The following is a 7,630-nucleotide window of genomic DNA, read 5'->3' as shown; positions in this document are numbered from 1 at the left end:
ATAGCTGAAATCATGAAATTTATGATTTTTAAAATCATATGACCATGAAGTTGACCAAAATGGACTGTGAATTTGGTAGGGCCCTACAAATTACTCATAAATGGCAAAGCCATGAGTCAGCCCAAAGAAATGTCAACAAAACTGTTATACAACATCATTATGTACTCTTCGTCATGTCATACAGAAAGAAACTATTTTAATCATGTTTTAGGTTTGCTTGTTTGTTTTTTTTCAACTGGGACTTTTTTTAACCTCTCCCTTTAAAGCCATGTGCCTTTGTTAACACAACTGTACAAAGCTTAGAGCCAAAAAACTCCTTAAAATGATCTAAAATAACCTTCTGTGTCTTAAAGTTACAATTAAAGTCTGATATTTCTGGATGATTCAGGGCTAGAAGTGAATGATGGAGCATATTAGTTAGCTGGGAATCTCCACTTGCTGCTGGAATAATGCTCCCATCTCTAACAGTGGGATTCTGAGATACCTGCTGTGATAAATGAAGTGTGCATGTAGGGGCGTGGTAGTTCCCTTTTATGGACACCCAGCCAGCCAGTTAGCTATAAAGTCCCTCTTGGTGGCTGTTCTCTGCTTGATTTACCTGTAAAGGGTTAACAAAGTTCCCCAGGTAAAGGAAAAGGAGTGGGCACCTGACCAAAAGAGCCAATGGGAGGGCTAGAACTTTTTAAAATGGGGGAAAAAACTTCCCTTTGTCTGTGTGTTGCGCTTCTCCGGGAAAGAGTGGGGAGACAGAGCAGCAATTCTGTAAGCAGTTTTAAAACCAGGTATGAAAAAACCTCAAATCATACCTCAACCCTACTTATCTGAAACTCCAAATGTGTAAGTCAATCAGAAATGTTTAGAAAGACGCGATTAGGGTTATTTCTGTTTATTTCTTATGGCTAATGGACTTCTCTGTGCTAACCCCAGATGTTTTTGGTTTGCTTGTAACCTTTAAGCTGAACCTCAAGAGGGCTATCTTGATGCTTAATTTTTGTAATTCTTTGTTTTAAGATCTAGCAAAAGGCCTAAGTTCCAAAACTATTCCCTTTCTTTTTGTTTTTAATAAATTTTACCTTTTTTAAGAAGAGGATTGGATTTTTGTGTCCCTAAGAGGTTTGTGCACGTTGTTTAATTAGCTGGTGGCAACAGCTAATTTCCTTTGTTTTCTTTCTCAGCTCTTCCCTGGAGGGGGTGAAAGGGCTTGAGGGTATCCCACAGGGAGGAATTCTCAGGTGCTCCTTCCTGGGTTCAAGGGTGTGTGGTTTTTGCATTTGGGTGGTGGCAGCATTTACCCAAGTCAAGGTCAGAAAAAAGCTGTAACCTTGGGAGTATAATACAAGCCTGGAGTATCAAGTTTTAATTTTTAAAATCCTTGCGGGCCCCCACCTTCCGCACTTGAAGTGCCAAAGTGGGGATTCAGCCTTGACACCTGCCTTTAAAGCTGATGTATTTTTATGGATAGAAAATCTGTTTGCAACTTAAGTATTGGACAATTTCCTATCTTGGCCCTTGGCCAGGGTCGTTGTTCAGGGAAGGGAGTAAACATTACTCCAGCAGTTCATTTTAAAGGCAAATTGGCAAGGGTGTGAAGTGGTCAATGTCTTTGAAGTAGTAGAATAAATTCTGCCAGACATGTTATAGGGAAGAGAGTAGATGAGGAGGTCAAAGTTGCATAATTAAATCATTTAGCACATGGCTCTGCAATTTACCTCAGTTATCACCACCATATTGTGTATATAATTATAGTACCTAGCTCTTCTCTAGAGCTCTACTGATAAAAGGCACAGTGTTTTTACAAATGAGGTATCATTCTCCCCATTTTACAGATAGGGAAACTGAGGCACAGGTGACCTGACTTGCCAGGTTCCTTCAGCAGGCTGGTGACAGAGCTGGAAATAGCATCCAGGTCTTCTGTGTCTCATCTGGTGCTTATGTGCTAGGCCAGAGAGAGAGAGAGGGGACGATGTGATTTATTTTTTTTGTGTCGCATCTTATGCTTCGCTTTTATAACACTGCTTCTCTTGTTCAATTTGAAATACAGTGTTTGAAATAGAAAAATAAATGACACTCTTCCAAAAAAAATATGGCGGCTCCAACTTAGATTAACTCCAAAAATTTCTCCTCCTTTTTCAACTTTTATTCCTTTACTACACCCACTTATAGCCCCCTGAGAAGCCTTAAAACTAACGAGATGGTAAAATGAATACAAATAGTAAGAAACTGGCCCAAGTGGCTACCCCTTGTTTTTCTTCCCTTTACAGCCCTGTGCCTGAGGAGGTATATGGTAGTTCTAGCTTTTCACCACAAACAGAATTTCCTCTTCCTCAGCCATTTCTCCTGCATTGGAATGGTGGCTGCAAACTTGCTTATATAGATGCATTTGAGAATGCATGCAAAGAGATTCAACTATACATGATCATTTCTATCTGTCCTCCACCAATTGCTGTGTGTGGCAACATTGTCCTTGAAAGATATATGAAGCAAAATAAACACAGTGGCAAGGAAAGTGAAAGCTTTTGACAACTGATTTGACATTTGATCATTGAAGCAAGAGGGTTACAGCCTCAGGCAGCTGAGCTCATGGAATTTACCTGGGCAAAATATCTAGCTCAATGTGACGTTTCCTGTTGAGCAATGACTATGATGGGTTTGTAATTTTCTGAATAATCCTGTCATGTAATGTATTTTAATTCTGCTCTATAGTTAACTTTTTTCCTAAATCAAGCACAGTGCTAATTAAAATAAATGGTTCCAGAGGCAGATGAACAACTTTCCCCTGTTTTTTCTCCTTTTACCCTAGGAATATGTCCATTTAATATGGTCTTCATTTGTGGAAATATAGCCTAGTCAACATATTCTTCCAGCCGTATTTACATCTAGGATGCATATATATCATCAACAACACCTCCTCTAATCTATTAATGATAATGATATTCTAACCAATATGGAGAAACCAGACCTTAATTCCACTCAGTTAGCAGGAAATCTAGAAACAAACCTTTGAAATAGGGGAAGGGAAATTCAATCCAAAATGAACAAAATGTAGGAATTGTTAGGAGTTAGGGACATCACAAAATCATTTTATCCATCTGAGATTATTTATGTGCAGTCAGTCTGAATTAATCAAAATAAAAAGCAGCCAAATAAACCTGAATTTGGACAGTAGAAACTTATGATGTTCCTTGGTAAAACAAAGATCTAATTTCTAGGCAAGGATTCAGGGTCTGCATAGAAAATGAGGACAGACGGTTCTTGGTTTAAACAAACAATGAAAATAAATAAGGTCAAAGACAAGAGCAGCAGCAGATAGTCACATGATGCTTCCTCTAGAACTCTGTATGTCAAAAATGCTAGTCATGCTGATTTCTTATTACTGCAATTGTTCAAAGTGTCTATCAAATCTTACCAACTTCATATAAGTTTATTTTCAGTAAAATAAACTCTTACCCTTTTAACACTTCAGCAATAAAATATTCTCTTTCAAAGCACTGGCCTTGTGTTGTGTTTAATGTATTGGAGTATTTTCATTAATCTTAGTTTGTGTGACACTATCTTTTGCTGGCAAGGTTACTAAAGCTGACAGTGATGAATTCAATCAGTCTGAGAGCTATGCGTAGTTAATGAATTACATGAGTCTGTTTTATTACCTGTCTTTCTAAAATTAGTTCTGGGGACAGCCTGAAGCTCATACTAACTGGTGTATTTTACTTTCTCTTTAATGTTAGCCATATGTGCATAGTTACCAACTAAAGAAAAGGCACTTGGCATCAGAAAATCCATGAAAAAAATCTCAAAGTTGAGCATGAGTAGCCTAGCTTTATTCTTAGCAGTGTGCACAAACTTTGCATAGACTAGTGACTTGGTGGATTTTAGTCCTCTCAAGCAAATATAAGCAATTCACTCTCATCCTGAAAGAATTCCATTGGACCCTTCTCTTTAAGACCCTGATCCAAAGCTCAGTAAAATCAGTTGAAAGACTCATTAACTTCAATGGGCCTTGGATCAGGCCCCAAGTCTTTTCATAGTCATGAATCCATCTAATTCCATGAGCTTAGTTTCCTTTGCTCATCATTTGTTCCTTTTTTGCTCTGATGGTTCTTTTTCTTCTTCTCCATGAGCAATGAACATCACTGTTGCCTCTACTGTCTGGGTGAGATGCATATCTCTGTGAAGAACGGTATTGCCATTCATTCCCATGTAGAACTCAAGAAGTTTGTGAGCTTCACTTGAGGAAATTCCTAATGGAGAACCCTGTCTAATCTTGGCCTGGGAGAACCCCCTGTACATCAGCCTCACCTGACGAGCAGTGCCACTTCATACACATGCTTAGGAGTGGAGCCAACAGTGCCTAAGCCCAAGGTCTCTTCACTCAAGGCTTCCCAGGAAAGTAGAGAGCACCTTCGTGGGTGGAAGTTGAGGACTGTCTTTAAGAGATGTGCTCCTTGTTCGAGCCCATCAAGGTCAGGCAAGCCTTCTCATGAGGACCCTAAGGAACAGGCATTGCTGAAAACCCGCAGGTTGGAGGGTAAAGCATGTAGAAAGAAAGATCCACCAGTATTCATTGGTCACCCCTGGAATGAAGTGTAAGGAACATCTGCTGGCTCTATCTATGAGCACAGGTCTGGACCCATTGTCAGTACTGCCTCACCTGTCCAAGGACTGCTCTGCTTCTAAGTCACTGGTTCCATTGGACTTGTCAGCTGGGACCATCCAGACACTAGGACATACAGAGACTTATACAACACCAGAGGATATATTCCTTCCTTATCTACAGTCTCTCCTTTCTGGCTCAGGCCTTCTAAGGGATATTTCTACACTGGAAGAGGCTACTACTTTGGTGTCCCAGGAGCCATCTCACCTCCAGTCCTCTGGCAGAAGTGTGTCATTACTGATGACAACTCTGCCACTTCCAGAGGAGCAGTTTTCTGACTCAGATGAGTCCAACAATTGTATAGATCATGGACATTCCATCCTCATGCATTTTATTACCAGTGCCCAGCTGAGCTTCTACAAAAATGCCAGATGGTTCAGAGGCCTCAACTCTCTGCTCCCTCTACTGCCCTGGCCTCTACTCATTCCGAGACATTTGCTAAGGACCACTTTTAAACCACTGGTTGAGACCTGCCTACTACCACTGATGCCATCCACCTCTTTCCCCTGTCATTTTTTGGGGCCATCTTATTCTATTTGCACACATCTGACAGATAGTCTCCAGGGCCCAGCTATCTATCTGAGATACTCCATAGAGTTCCTCTCTTTCCCATAGAGTTCCCAAAGCCCCTTCCAGAACCACTATCACAAGGTGATTCTTCAATAGGAAGAAGAATTCCTCCTACACTAGGGGGAAATAGAATGTGTCCTGCCTCAGCATCATAGGGGATGGTTATTCTCTCCATATTTCCTATCCCCTAAAAGGCTGGAGGGTGGAGATCCATTCTGGATCTTCAACAATTCAACATCTTTATTCAAAAGCTGAAATTTCAGATTGTTTGCATCAATCCCTTTCCTTCAGGAAGAGATGTGGTTCACTACTCTTGACATGAAGGACTCGTACTTCCATATTGACATTACCGCCTCCCACAGGAGATTCCTGCATTTTGTGATGGGCCAGGAACATTTCCAGTTTTGAGATGATCTCTTTGGACCAGTGACCAGAGTGTTCAAAAAAGCCTGCTCTACGGTGGGAGCCCAGATGATGTGCCTGGGCTATACAGATTTCCTGTACCTGGCTGGCTGGCTCTTGGTAGGCTGCTCCCACCAGGAGGTCTGGTTGCCAACAGTTTCTCAGACAGCTTCTTGCAGCCCTAGGTGTTTGGATAACCAGAGAAAAGTCCGTCTTATCAACCACAGGGATGATAAACTTTATTGGAGCAATGTTGGACTCTGTTTCCAGGAGAGCTTTCCTTCCACAGACAGATTTTGGATAATGAACAACCTGAATGCACTAATTACCCACAAACTATCATGTGGAGGTGCCTTCTTGTTTTAGGCCACATGCCATGTGCACATACGTGACACTGTTCCCCAGGCTTCATCTGTGATGGCTCCATTTGGTCTACTTATTAGACTAAGACCACTTTAACTGAAGAGTGACTGTCCCCACCAGAGTCCTCTTCTCCCTTTCCTGGTGGTCAAACTCAGAAAAGGTGAGATTGGGTGTTTCTTTCCATACTTCCACCCACAATGTCACCACTGTGGTGGATTCATCCCTCTTAGGGTGGGGTTCCCACCTGAAAAAACACACTGCTCAGGGTACCTGGACCTCATGGAAGGTGAGACTGCACATCAACATCTTAACTGAGAGCAGTCTGCTTTGCATGCAAGGCCTTTCTGCCAGTCATATGCTCACTCCACATCTAACTGATGTCAGACAATATCGCCACCATGGTTTACATAAACACACAGGGTGGAGCCCTATGCCTGGAAGCAGTCCAGTTCTGGAACTGGTGCATAAAAATTCCTTAGCAGATTACCTAAGTAGATACTTCTCAGCGGACCACGAGTGGGAGAGCCATCACTCCATCTTCAGCAAAATATTCCTACAATGTGGTACACCTTAATGGGACCTCTTTGTATCCCAAACAGAAAATTTTCCCTGTATTGCTCCAGAAGAGACATAGGTCCCAGGGTAATGCCCTTCTGTTGTTCTGGACAAATGACCTCAGATATGCCTTTCCTCCCACTTCGTTTCTTATGACCTGTGGAAGCTGGGTAAGTGGTTTTGTTGCAAATGTCATTTTTCCTAGCACTCAACTGGCCCAGATAGTTTTGGTTCACAGCACTCCTGAGAATGTCTGCCCAACCCCCAATCAAGATCTGCCCCTTCCTGAACCTCCTTAATCAGACAGCCCAATTCAGATGTTCTCTACCCAACAGCCTGGTGTTTGGATGGATGTTGGAAATAGAATGTTCCTGCTCTACTCCTGTTCACACTATTCTTACTCTCCAAAGTAGGAAAGATTTGACTAGAACCTGATATCTGGCCAAATGGGGGCACACCACAATCAACATTCTCCATTTACTGTATGTATTCTGAACATCTTGGATTATCCTCTGTTCCTGAATGCCTCAGGTGTCTCCATTAGTTCATTGCAGATCCACCTTACAGTGACTAGAGCCTTTCTTCCTCTGGTAGACAGACCTATTTTCAGATAGCCAGCTACAGTATGGTTTATGAAGGACCTAATGTCCTTCCCACCACTGATCAAACCCACACCTCAATGGGATCTTAATCTTGTCCTGTCAACCCTCACCAGACCATCATTCGAACCCATAGCTACATGCTCCCTGTCCCACCTGTCCATGAAGGTTGCATTGCTGGTGGCTATCACTTTGGCAGAAGGGTCAGTGAGCTAGGAGCCATCATAGCAGACCTTCCTTTTGTTGTGTATTTGGTTGTCATGGTTTTTGTTTTCTATGGCAACTGAGTTAGATTATTATGGGTTAGCTCAGCCGGTTTCAACCGGCTGAGTGAGCTCTCTGTATATCTGTAAATAAAATGGAGGTTTTGGTTAGCTGCCTGCTCTCTGGCCTCAAGTGATTGCTTCCTACACCGGTTGCCCCAAGGATATAACACCTTTATACAGTTTTTTTCATCAAGGAGAAGGTTTCCCTTTGCTTGTATCCAAAA

General features: G+C 42.0%; 1 long non-coding RNA gene across 1 annotated transcript; it reads right to left on the bottom strand.

Moving 5' to 3' along the window:
• Window positions 1–4,019: 4,019 nt before the first annotated feature.
• Window positions 4,020–7,372, bottom strand: LOC123377563. The gene is made up of 3 exons (XR_006582242.1): window positions 7,297–7,372; window positions 5,726–5,804; window positions 4,020–4,486 (listed from the first exon to the last, which is right to left on the bottom strand). It is a non-coding gene; the product is annotated as an uncharacterized LOC123377563 (long non-coding RNA).
• Between the last annotated feature and the right edge of the window lie 258 nt (window positions 7,373–7,630).

This window comes from Mauremys mutica, chromosome 1, assembly GCF_020497125.1.
Source record: "Mauremys mutica isolate MM-2020 ecotype Southern chromosome 1, ASM2049712v1, whole genome shotgun sequence".
In the NCBI taxonomy this organism is placed as follows: Eukaryota; Metazoa; Chordata; order Testudines; family Geoemydidae; genus Mauremys; species Mauremys mutica.
Note: the sequence above shows the minus strand (reverse complement) of the source record. Positions and strands in the feature narration are given on the sequence as shown.